Here is a 13,625-nt window from a genome sequence, read left to right on the forward strand (position 1 = left end):
CAGGAGAAGCAGGTCCTATCCGAGGAAGCAGAGGCTATCTGAGTCATAGCAGATAGCCAATCTGAGGATTTACGGTGCCCAAGGAAAATTGACATTTGTTAAACAAACATTAAAACAGGACTAAAACTTATATACACAGATGTGCCAGGCATCTATGATCTAGGTTAGTGTTAAACTTCACTTGATGGTTCCTGGCAGCAAAGGTGATATGGGAAATGTGTTTTTCGAAATGATTTCCAATTTTTGCTAAAAGGATATGTTCTTGTTTGGGGCTTCCCTGGTGGCACAGTGGTTAAGAATCCGCCTGCCAATGCAGGAGACACGGGTTTGTGCCCCGGTCCGGGAAGATCCCGTATGCCGCGGAGCAACTAAGCCCAGTGCGCCACAACTACTGAGCCTGCGCTCTAGAGCCCACGAGCCATAACTACTGAAGCCCACACGCCTAGAGCCCGTGCTCCGCAACAAGAGAAGCCACCACAATGAGAAGCCCGCGCACCACAACGAAGAGTAGTCCCTGCTCGCTGCAACTAGAGAAAGCCCGCACACAGCAATGAAGACCCAACACAGCCAAAACTAAATAAATTAATTATTTTTTTTTTTTTAAAAAAGGGATATGTTCTTGTTTTTCTGGAGAGACAAGTTTTGTTCCTGGAGCTGAAGCTTAGGGGAGAGCTTTACATTATTAAAATGCAGAGTGATCCGAGCCACCAGGAACTATGGGAGCTCAGTGCAGGCACCTCACCCAGCCTGGGGGGGGTTGTCGAGAAGGTTTCCTAAGGAGGAGACCTCTGAACAGAGACTTGAAGGATGAATAAGAGTGAAGAAGGTAAAGAGAGGGCTTCCCTGGTGGCGCAGTGGTTAAGAATCTGCCTGCCAATGCAAGGGACACGGGTTTAAGCCCTCATCTGGGAAGATCCCACATGCCGTGGAGCAACTAAGCCCGTGCGTCACAACTACTGAGCCTGCGAGCCACAACTACTGAAGCCTGTACGCCTAGAGCCCGTGCTCTGCAACAAGAGAAGCCACCGCAATGAGAAGCCCGCGCATCGCCAGGAAGAGTAGCCCCCGCTGGCGGCAACTAGAGAAAGCCCGCGCAATGAAGACCCAACACAGCCAAAAATAAATAAATAAAATAAATAAATTTATTAAAAGAGAGAGAGAGAGGGAGAGAGAAAAGTATTCTGGGCAGAGGGAAGAGAATGCAATGGCTTGGAGGCAAAAAAAAGAGCTTGGGACCTTGAGATATTTGAAAGGTACCTGTGGCTACAACGTGGAGTGTAAGGAGAGGAGGTGGGCAGTGATGCTGGAATGGTGCATGCAGGTGAGATCAAACCAGATCTGAGAGCCATGAAAGAAGTTTGGGCAATATCCTGGGAGCACTGGGGAGCCATGGCAGAGTTTTGAGCAGGACAGGAACACAATATGTGCCTTAAAAAGATTCCTCTGGTTGCCATGTGGAGAGTGGATAACAGGGGTGAGACTGAAGGTCAGAGAACAGGAGGGAGGCTGGGGTGCAGATCTGGGTGTAAAGAAGAGATGCCTGGGCCAGAGAAGGGGCAATGGGGGTAAAGGAGAGGAGACAGATTGAAAAGATATTGAGGTTCACCCACACATCAACATATTACTATACTGATGTGGATAAACAAACTGTGGTACACCCATACAATGGATACTACTCAGTAAGAAAAAAGAATCAACTATTGATACACATACAACACAGATGAATCTTAAAATCATTATGCAGAATGAAAGAAGACAGACACAAAAGAGAATTACTATGTGATTTCAATTCCATGAAGTTCCAGAATGGGCAAGGCTAATCTACGGTGGAAAAAAAACAGTGCAAGTGTCCTGAGGTGGGATTTGCCTGGTAAGTTCAGGGATCAGCAAGGAGACCAGTGTGGCTAGAGCAGAGGGATGGATGGGAAGATTGGGAGATGAGATCAGAGAGATGATGTGGGGAGGAAGTGGACAGCGGTGTGGAAAGATCATGCAGGGTGAGTTTTTTTTAGGTTGTGTTGGCTTTCACTCTGAGGGAGATAGAAACATAGAAGGCTTTTCAGCAGGAAAGTGACATCTGAGTTAGGTCTGAATGAAGTCCTCTTTCCCCACAGGTTGGAAAGAACTGGAAGCTCTCTCATTTACAAAACAAACCACCCAAACGAGATTTATTTTGCTCATGAATCTGCAATCTGGGCAGGGCTCAGTGGAGACAACTCATCTCTGCTCCACTTGGCATCAGCTGGGGCAGCTTAAAGACTGTCGGCAGGAATGATCTGATGCTTCCTCAGTCACATGCCTGGTGGTTGATGCTGCCTGTCAGCTGAGACCTCACCTGGGGGCTGTGGCTGGAACATCTACATGTGACCTTTCCATGTAGCTGCTTGGGCTTCCTCACATCATGGCAGCCAAGCCCCAAGGGAGAGGGAGAGTGAGTGAGGAGACAGGCAGAAGCTGTGTCTCCTTTATGACCTAGCCCTGGGAGTCATGCAGTGTCACTTCTTTTCATCAAGGCAATCACAAAGTCCTGCCCAGTGGAGGGAAATAGACTCTACTTCTTTTTTAAAATAATTAATTAATTAGGCTGCACCAGGTCTTAGTTGTGGCACACGGGATCTTCGTTGCAGCATGCAGGATCTAATTCCCTGACCAGGGATCGAACCCAGGCCCCCTGCATTGGAAGCATGGAGTCTTAACCACTGGACCACCAGGGAAGTCCCCAGACTCTACTTCTTGGTGGGAAAGGTCAAGCTTCCACAGGAAGAGCACGTGGAACTGGAAATATTATTGTCGCCATTTTGGAGAAATATCTCCCACACTCTTTATAGAACATCTTGGAGCTCTGCTATGAGCAGCACCGCGGAGACAGAGTCTTAGGCTTTGGGATATTGGAGAAAAAATGCTGGATTTATTGACAGGGAAATAGGGTTCAGCAACAAAACCCCAGAACCAAGCACACACCCAATCTGACAAGTCAGCATCTCCGGCTACTGTTTTCTGTACATCTGCTCAGACATTTTAGTTGCTGGTGTTCACCTCTGTAAGACTCACCCTCCCTACTGCCCAAGACTGGGGGGGAGTTGCTCCTAACCTCTCTACTGCTGCCTCTTGTGATCTGATTTTCTCTCTGCTCTCCCTTCCCCTGGCTCTGACTCCTCATAGTATGGGTTTATAAAGGTCAGCTGGCATTCCTGGAACACGGCCAGGGGCAGAAAATCCCTCCAAACTCAAGCCAAGGCCAACCTGGAATCAGACGATGGACGTAAGTAGGGCGAGCGTTCTGTGCCCAGTGCTGTTCTGCTTTGACTGGAACATCATGACAGCCCCATTAGGTGGGCTCCATTATTTTCCTATAGTTTAGTGGTTTCAATATATGGTTCTAGAGACAGCCTTTGGGCTCCATCACGTGCCAGCTGTGTGACCTTGACCATGTTATTTAACTTCTCTGTGGCTCAGAGAGTCATTTCTGAAAACTGCATTTAATAAAAAAATAATATGCCCTGGGGTAGACTGGATGACTGTTTCCGAATCTCCACTCCCCTGCCAGCCAAGGGGCTCCATCCTGGAGGGTGGACAGACAAGGCTCAGACAGGCACGGTCACTACCCACACGTCCACATGCATACATGTCCATGTGCATTTTGATGTCACACACATAGGTGTCATGTAACAGGCTGCCATTAACACACAAGTCAGTAGCAACACGTGGATTCTGACAAATAGACGTGTCAGTACATACCATGGTCAAGATATATGTCTTGGCATTAGGCATGCCTTGATGTGAGCCTGTTTGTTGATGCTAGCACGTGGATACATGTTGTTGCACACACAGATAGTGACACATATCTGGGTTCTGTAAATAAGGGCACCTGTCATCAATAAAACATGTGAAACACACGCACGACTATAATCACACACATGTAAAAGTCTCTTGCATGTCATGGTTCCCTATGCAGACGCTGATGTGTATGTTGGTGTAGATGCAGGTAACTGCTCCGGCTCTGCACTGTGGCCGGAGTCCCCTGCTCGCGTGCTCAGCGCTTTGGCGCCCCCTGCAGGAGAATCTGTCGCTCCACTCTGGGAGGCCAGGAGGCCCCTCCCAGCGCCCTGAGACCCCACCTCCCTGGCACATCCCTCCTTCAGGGTTCAGTGAGCAAGACTTAGTAGCTGGGGCAGTCCCGGGAGATGCATGTAAATCTGTAGGGCTTCTGGTATTTGGTGGCCAGGGCCAGGGAACCCAGATTCTTGCAATGCACTGTGCAGCCCAGACCAGGAGGGGTTTCCTGGGTTCCTGCCCGAGTTCGTAGGTGCAGGAAGAATCTGTTAAGGATCATCTTAGGCTACAGCGGCTCCCATTTTACATATAAACAGCAAAAATTTTACACGATTTTAATATACTCTGAATTTTCCAGGAAAGCAACTACATGTGAATCAAGGGAAGATCATACCCTGTTTGGGGCAAAAGTTGGTATTACGAGTGCTCACCATGTCAGAGAATCATATCACTGACATTCTCCCTCCTTAGGGTATTTGAATCCCAGACAATCTAGCTGGTCACCCTGTTTTGGTTTTTCTCTTAATAGACATATGAATGTTTTTTATTTAGCTCTTATTTCAAAATGTCAAATATAAAGATAAAAATCTGACTGAATCTTGTCTTCTTCACCTTAAATCTAAACTTATAATTCATCAAAAGCAGGAACGTCGGGCCCTGTAGTGTCTGAGAACACTGACCTAATGGAACACTTCATATTTAATCATAGATTACAGGCTCACCATCAGTCATCCACAATTCCAGGATCCAAATAGCTCTGATAAGGAGAGATTGTTGTCTAGTGTACTTGACAGCAAAACCTGACCCGACCCGGGCTATTTTGGTAATCTATATTTATCCCACTGTGGTGGGATAAACAGCCCACATTTCACTGTGGAAATATTGATCTGTTTGATTCCAGGAGCCACCCTGAACCTAGCTGGGCTGACCTCATATATGCCATATACACAAACCACCTTTCTAAAAACCAAACACATGCTTCATTCCTAAACACACATGTCTAGTAAAGGATTGTAGAGTGTATTTTTCTTTTCTAAACTACAGATAATGTATTGCAATAATTTTAAGTTAGAGATTATATGTACAAATAAGTTATGCTGTGCATGAATTTTGTTTCCTGGTAATAAAAGGAATACTATAAAAATCTATTATTTTTAAAGGGGGTACTGGATTGAATAGATTTAAGGTATATTATATTATATTATTTTATATTATATTACTAAGCCAGTGATTCCCAAGTATGGTCTGCAGACCCCTGGGAGTCTCTGAGATCCTTTCATGAGCTCCACAAGGTCAATACTATTCTCATAAGAATACTAAGATGTTATTGGCTTTCCTCTTCTTCCTACTATAAGGTAAAGTTTTCCAGAAGCTATGTGATGTCTGATGATATCATTGCTCTGATATTAACATGTAATGGATTTATCATTGCTACTTTTCAATGAATAAATAAATCTTTAAAATTTATCAGTTTAAATTTATATAAGGTAAATATGAATAACTACCCTGTGGTGTGCTGGTGCCAGCCCTTACTGGCTTGGGAGAGTGAATTGTTAAATTTAGGATCATGTGTACCAGTTGTTAAAACTTTGATGGCATGAAATGGGCCATGGTGAAGTATTTACACCATAGAAACATCATATCATGGATTTTTTTCAGAAGGCTCGTTGAACAGTACACCATATTGTATATTACCCACACAAGCAAAGACTCTCTGGGGGGTCCTCAACATTTTTTAAGAGTATAAAGACGTTCTGAGACCAAAGCATTTGAGAACAAGTGGTCTACCTAAACTAAAAAACAATGAAGCCGTAACCTAAGCCTGACGCGCCCCCTGGTGGATGTGATGATATACACACTCAAACATACATACGTAAAAAGTGTGTGCGTGTGTGTTTGTGAAGAAATAGCTACAGGTAAAGGTCACATTGATTACATATTTTTAGTGTCTTGATTTTACATAATAAGAACACCTTCAATTTAGTGAAATATTATGTGCCAAGGAATGTTACAAGATTTCACATCATATCATTTAATCCTCACATCTATCCTATCAGATAAATATTATTACCTCGCTTTGGTTTCCAGAGCCATTGAGAGTAAGTGGCCGACATAATGCCTCATCACCTCACCTTTGAATATTTTGTGCGTAATTACTGCAAACAAGGGCCCCTTTTCCTACATAACTACCTTCAATATCAGGAAATTCACATGATACATCACTACCTTTTAAGCCTCAGACTGCATTCGGCTTTCATAAATTGTCCCCCTTTATAACAACAGGGCCCAAGTCAGAACCACCCACTGCACTTAATTGTCATGTCTTATTTGAATTTCATGGTCTTCACCCTTTTGAAGCTTGCAGGCCAATTATTATTTATTTTAATATTATTATTATTTTATTTTTTGGCTGCACCGCGCAGGATGTGGGCTCTTAGTTCCCGGACCAGGAATCGATCCCACGTCCCCTGAAGTGGAAGCACGGAGTCGTAACCACTGGACCACCAGGGAAGTTCCAGGCCAGTTATTTTGTAGAACATCCCTCGATTTGGGTTTGTCTGATGTTTTCTCATCATTCACTACAGGATATACACCTCTGGTGGGAATGCCGCAAAAGGGATTCAGTCTTCTTATTGCATCCTTTCCAGTGACACGTGATTATGATTTGTCTCATTATCCATGAAATTAACTTTGATTACTTTTAATAATTTGAGCCTATTAATACCTCTCACTTTACTTCAAAGTGATATTACTGGGGAAAGGTGGGGAGGAGGGATAAATTAGGAGTTTGGGATTAACATATGCACACTACTAAATGTAAAATAAATAACCAACAAGGACCTACTGTATACTATAGGGAACTCTACTCAATATTCCTTTTTTTAAAGTTTTTTTTTGAGGTGGACCATTTTTAAAGTCTTTATTGAATTTGTTACTATTTTATATTTGTCTCTATTTTATGTTTTGGTTTTTTGGCCTTGAGGCATGTGGGATCTCAGCTCCTTGACCAGGGATCGAACCCTCACCCTCTGCACTGGAAGGCAAAGTCTTAACCACTGAACGAGGGAAGTCCCTCAGTATTCTGTAATAACCTATACGGGAAAAGAATCTGGGGACTTCCCTGGTGGCGCAGTGGATAAGACTCCACGCTCCTAATGCAGGGGGACTGGGTTCCATCCCTGGTCAGGGAACTAGATCCCACATGCATGCCACAATTAAGAGTTCGCATGCCACAACTAAGGAGCCCGCCTGCCACAACTAAGGAGCCTGCCTGCCACAACTAAGGAGCCCTGGAGCTGCAACTAAGGAGCCCACCACAACTAAGACCCAGTGCAACCAAATAAATAAATAAATATTTTTTAAAAAAAGAAAGAAAAGAATCTGAAAAAGAACGGATATAAGCATATGTATAACTGAATCACTTTGCCATACACCTGAAACAAACACAATATTGTAAATCAGCTATACTCCATCCAATATAAAATAAAATTTAAATTAAAAAATACAAAGATTAAAAAATGATATTACTTTCATACATTGGTGTGGAATGTCTATGCAAATTAAGTTCTTTCTTAAAAAGTCCTCTGTGTAAATCCAGAAGTAAAGACAGACAATTGTTACTTTATCTTCCATAGACAATACCACATAATACTCCCCTGAGGAAGATACTTACCAAATATTGTAAAATAGATCATACTCCTGGATGGGAAGAATTTCTTTTTAAAATGCTGCACTAGACGTAGAGAATGGACTTGAGGACACAGGGAGGGGGAAGGGTAAGCTGGGACGTAGTGAGAGAGTAGCATTGGCATATATACACTACCAAATGTAAAATAGATAGCTAGTGGGAAGCAACTTCACAGCACAGGGAGATCAGCTCGGTGTTTTGTGACCACCTAGAAGGGTGAGATAGGGAGGGTGAGAGGGAGGGGATATGGGGATACATGTATACATATATTCACTTTGTTACACAGCAGAAACTAACACAACAATGTAAAGCAATTATACTCCAATAAAGATGTTAAAACAATTAAAATAAAAAAATAAAATATCATTTCCTTGATAATAAAAAAATAAAATGCTGCAATATATAAAAATATATCTAGTGCCATCCTAACCAGTTTTTCATACAATTTGAAAATGAAGAGTAGCCCCTGCTGGCCACAACTAGAGAAAGCCCAGGCGCAGACACAAAGACCCAAGGGCATGATAAATAAATAAACGAACGAAAGCATTCAAAGGCCTTTGTAAATCCTAGAAAACAAGTGCCTTTCTCTAGGTCATTTTCCTACCCCCAACCCCTCCTCCTACGCACCTGACATTCTCTCTGTAATCCTGAAAGTCCACCTCTTTCCTGCCTGTTTCCTGGGAGAGGTTCCCTGTGGCCAGATAAAAATAACACCTAGATGCTGCCAGGAGGAAGATTCAATCAATTTATTCCTGGGGCAAAGGGGAATCCAGCGAAGAAGTATGTGAAGACAGGAGCTGATGGGGACTTCTCTGGTGGTCCAGTGGTTAAGACCCTGCGCTCCCAACACAAGGGGCCCAGGTTCAATCACTGGTCAGGGGACTAGATCCCACATGCCGCAACAAAGACCTGGCGCAGCTAGATAGATAAATAAGTATCTTTTTTTAAAAAAAACAAGAACTGACAGCATCCTCCTGGGTTTCACATCCAGGAGCCCAGCTCCACCATCCTGGACTAAAAGCTGTGGGAAGGACAAGCCAGGTCTTGTTCAGGGGTGTCTGACCAGGTCCAGCCTGTCCTTCCTAGAGGGCTTGGAGGCTCTTGGACTGGGATTCAGGAGACCTGAGATCTATTCCATCCTGCATCACTGACCAGCATGGGACCTCAGGTCACTATCTTGCTTGAATCCAGGGAGCAGGTTGAGAGAATTCAATAAATGGCCAATTGATTTCACCCTTACTGTCCAGAAACCCAGAATCTTTTAGACATGGTAGAAGCAGAGAGTCCCAACACCTGAGACAGCTTCCACCCAGCAGCCTCGGCCCTGCCTCACGAAGCTGGGCTCAGGAGCAGAAGACAGAGCCACTCCCACACAGAGAGGACCAAGGTGGGCAGAATAGGATGGGGCCTCTGAGGGAGCTGGTGGTGAGATTGGATAGTGCTGTGTGTAATGGCTTTTATGACACTTGAGAAGGGATAGAAGCAGGATGCCAGCACAAAGCCTCATCACTGTCAAATCAGGGGCTCTCAGCGTCCATCGAGCCCTGGCCGGTTCCCCCTGCCCTCCTAACAGCACAGCCTCTGAGTTTGCCCTGCAGTGTCAGGATCTCTCTCCACTTTCCTACCCCAGGGCCTGACTCAGCTGCCCTGCGAGATCAGACTCCAGGCCAGGGAGGGTGGGCTGGATTCCTCCCTCCACAGAGATGCTAACCCTGACCCTGGCCTGGGGACTGTGCTTCTGTCTCTCACCCTGGCTGGGATCCAGTCCTGGCATAACTTCTCTTTTTGGTCGAGACAACCAGGTTTGCATTCCTCCAGGAAAATCCTGATACTGAGGACCAAAGAGATGAACCCCTTTATTTATTTATTTATTTAGGCCATGCAGCACAGCATGCAGGATCCTAGTTCCCTGACCGGGGATGGAAGCTGTGCCCCCTACAGTAGAAACCATGGAGACCTAACCACTGGATCCCCAGGGAATTCTCGAACCCCTTTATTACAACACGTGATGGGGCAGGTAAGTTAGTGATTCTTATTTTTTTTTTTTAATTTATTTATTTATTTAATTTTATTTTGGCTGCGTTGGGTCTTCGTTGCGGTGCGTGGGCTTCTCACTGCGGTGGCTTCTCTTGTTGCAGAGCACGGGCTCTAGGCACACGGGCTTCAGTAGTTGTGGCTCTTGGGTTCTAGAGCGCAGGCTCAGTAGTTGTGGCGCACGGGCTTAGTTGCTTCGCCGCATGTGAGATCTTCCCGGACCAGGGCTTGAACCCGTGTCCCCTGCACTAGCAGGCGGATTCTTAACCACTGCACCACCAGGGAAGTCCATTAGTGATTCGTAGGAAAAGAGGAGGTGATCCCCAAACCTTCTCTATTCTCAAGTGTTCTAACCACTTGTCTGTGACTCACTAGATATTACATCATTATGTAGCTTATACACAGTCACAGGAGAAAGTGCATTAAACAGTATAGCACAGCATCCTGTTCAGAGCACACTCTCCTGTATTCTAGTCTATTCTTATTCAAGTAAAACATACTATTGTTTATGCCCAAGTGAATTGGTTTTACATCCTACCAGGATTCCCCAGTCTTTTCCTTGGGAAATATTGTTCTACCTGCTGCTGTAAGAGATGGGGCCAGAGAGCAGAGGGGGAAATGGTCCTGCAAGAGGAGGTGAAATGACCGCATACTCTGTCAGGAGAAAGGGGGTGATCAGTTCTCTGCTATAGGGTGGTGACTTCTGCTGCAGAAGCCTTCTCCCTGGTCTCCTGCTTCTACTAACTCTCCTGTCCACCTTCTTCACAGCAGACAGACACCAGGAAGTTCCACAGACACAGATTTGACCACCTTCATCCCCTGCTTATGATCCCTCCACAGTGTCCCGTGAGCTCAGGATCATACCCAGAGTATCTGAAAGCCTCACGAGATGACCAGCCCTGCCACCTCCAGCCCCTCTCCTGGCCCCACCCTCTGCTCTTAGAGGCTCCAGATTCACTGAATCAGCCACAATTCTAACTCATCCTTGAAATCTCAGGGAAGATGCCGCTTCTCCAGTATCATCATCGCAGACTCTCTCCAGGTAACACTTGGTTTTCCCCACCTATGGCTTTCCAACCAGCCCTGACCTCCCTGAGCCAGAGGCTGGATCTGTGTCCCCAGTGATGGCACAGGATCTGCTACTGAGTTGGCACTGTGTCCTCACATCGCCTAGTGTTACAGAACCAAACGTGGGCCTGCTCGCCTGTGTGCAGTAAAGCCAATCTACTGACACCAGGTTGTGATGAAGGAAAGTGCAGCGTTTACTGCAGGGCGCCAAGCAAGGAGAATGGGCAGCTAGTGCTTGAAAGACCCAAACTCCCCAATGGCTTCCAGTGAAAGATTTTTAAAGACAGGGTGAGGAAGAGGGGTTGTAGAGTGCGTGATCAGCTCATGGGCATTCTTCTGATTGGTTGATGGTGAGGTAATCGGGAGTCAACACCATCAACCTTCTGGTTCCAACTGGTCTGGGATCTATGTGCTTGTAGTCAGCAAATAGTTAACTTCTTCCACGTGGGGGGGCTTTCAGTATCTGAAAAACAGCTCAGGGACTTCCCTGGTGGTCCAGTGGTAAAGAATCCACCTTCCAATGCAGGGGGACACAGGTTCGATCCCTGGTCAGGGAACTAAGATCCCACATGCCGTGGGACAACTAAGCCCACGAGCCACAACTACTGAGCCCAGGCGCCTCAACTAGAGAGTTCACATGCCACAAACTATAGAGTCCACCTGCTCTGGAGCTGGTGCGCCACAACTAGAGAGAAGCCCACGCACCACAGCGAAAGATCCCACATGCCTCAATGAAGATCCCGCGTGCCACAGCTAAGACTCGAAGCAGCCAAAAAAAAAAAAGTGCTGCCAGAGTCAAATATGAGAAAGCAAGTCCTCCTCTTATACAAGGACAGGAATAGTGTTACCTATAAATGGCCTATTTGGCCCTTTGAGAAAGTATAACAATTCAAACCCAAGGCTCTCTGACCCTGAAGCCTCATCACTGTTGAGTCTGGTGTTCTCAGTGTCCATGGAGCCCTGGCCTGGACCTCAATGTCCTCCCACCAGTACGGCCTCTGAGACCCACCCTCTAGCCCTGCCCTGATCTCCTCTCACTTTTCCACCCAGGTCCTGACTCAGCCCCCTGGAGAGAGGAGGCTCCAGATGAGGGGAGGGGAGGGGGCTGGGCTCCCCTCAAGGGATGCCAACCCCAAGCCTGCCCTGGGCAACCAGCTTCTCTCTGGAACTGGCAGGTATCCAGACCTACCTCGCCCTCTTTTTGGTATAGATGCCAGGCTGTGTGCCAAGCCTACCTTCAGCCACTCCAGGAAGCACCTGGGATGGAGGATGTGAGAGCTGAACCTATTTTTTGGGAAGACATGATGGGACAGCTAAGTCACTGGCTCTTAGGAAAGCAGAAGACAAGCCTGTGCCTGGAGTCTTTCCAATCGTGTGTGTTTATTAACCATTGTATGTGACTCACTGGGAAAGATAGATATTACATCCTTATGTGAGTTAAGATTCTCTGCAGTGCACGCTATTCTATCTTCCATCAATTCTCTTTTCATTTTAAAAGAACTCATTAAGATAACTTCATTGGTTTTACAACCTGAAGGAGTGTCAGGACCCACAGTTGGGAGAACACTTTTCTACCCTGCAGCTCTAAGAGGAGGGGAGGCCTGAAGAACAGGGGAAGAAATGGCTCTGGGAAACGAGTGTGGTATACATCCCACCCCCTTGAGAGAGGTCTGGTAGACCTCTTTAGAACTCTCTTTAGAACTCTGGTAATTGCATGATTATTTCTGCTCCAGAAGCATCCTCTCTGGTTTCCTGCTTCCTGTCCGTCCACCCTTCTGTCCACCCCCCTCACAGGAGACAGACGCTAGGATTTTCCACAGACCCAAGTCTCACCACTTTCATTCCCTGTTTAGCATGTGTTCTTGGCTCACAGTGCACTCAGATTAAGCCCGAATCCTCACCAAGGCCCGCAGGGTGACTCGCCCTGTCCTGTCCTCTGCCCTCCCAGGGCTGAGCCCCCTCTGAAATAGTTACAATTCTTGCTCATTCTTAAAATCACAGCTCAGATGTGCCCTCCTACAGGAAGCCCTCCCTATCACCCTTGGCTCACTCTGGGTCATTATCGTCTGTGCCCCAACTGGACATGGGAGTCAGAGGGAAAGGGTCTGGGACTAAGTCACCACTGTGTCCCCATCATCAGATAGCACAAGGCTGGTGGCAGAGCAGGTGCTCAGGGAATATTGAAAGAATGCACGAATGAATGAATGAAATCATAAATGGATGAAGGAGGTGTGTATCTAACTCAACACGTCTTTGTGACATACTGACATACTGAGAACTGGCGCCTGAAGTTCAAATCTCTCCCTCTCTCCAGACATCTCCCTTGTCCTCCCTGTAATATTGCTCCTCAGCAAGGCCTGTTGGGATCTCATACACTGGGGAAGGCCTCAGGGTCCCTCTTTGCAGAAGGATCTCCCTCCCAGCCATCTCTCCCCTGCTTCCCCACCCCACAAACATAGGACTCAGCCCTGTGTTGGGGGCTGGAAACCCAGGCTACCAACAGCATCAGGGCCCTGCCAGGAGTGAGCAAGTTGGGATGGGGCTCAGAATCTTCTCTATTCTTGATTTTACTGACTGCCTGGCGGCATCTATTAGGAAAAATAGACATTACATCATAATGCATCTTTGAGATACATGCATCATGCATCTCAAAAAAAGCGAAAAGAAGTATAGGCAAGTGGCTTCTCTAGTAGCGCAGTGGTTAAGAATCCACCTGCCAATACAGGGGACAGGGGTTCGAGTCCTGGTCTGGGAAGATCCCACATGCCGCAGAGCAACTAAG

General features: G+C 46.2%; 1 non-coding gene across 1 annotated transcript; it reads right to left on the reverse strand.

Annotated features, from left to right (window-relative positions):
- Positions 1-2,641: 2,641 nt before the first annotated feature.
- Positions 2,642-2,714, reverse strand: TRNAW-CCA (transfer RNA tryptophan (anticodon CCA)). Its single transcript has one exon. It is a non-coding gene; the product is annotated as a tRNA-Trp (tRNA).
- Positions 2,715-13,625: the final 10,911 nt, after the last annotated feature.

This window comes from Lagenorhynchus albirostris, chromosome 19, assembly GCF_949774975.1.
Source record: "Lagenorhynchus albirostris chromosome 19, mLagAlb1.1, whole genome shotgun sequence".
Taxonomy (NCBI): Eukaryota; Metazoa; Chordata; class Mammalia; order Artiodactyla; family Delphinidae; genus Lagenorhynchus; species Lagenorhynchus albirostris.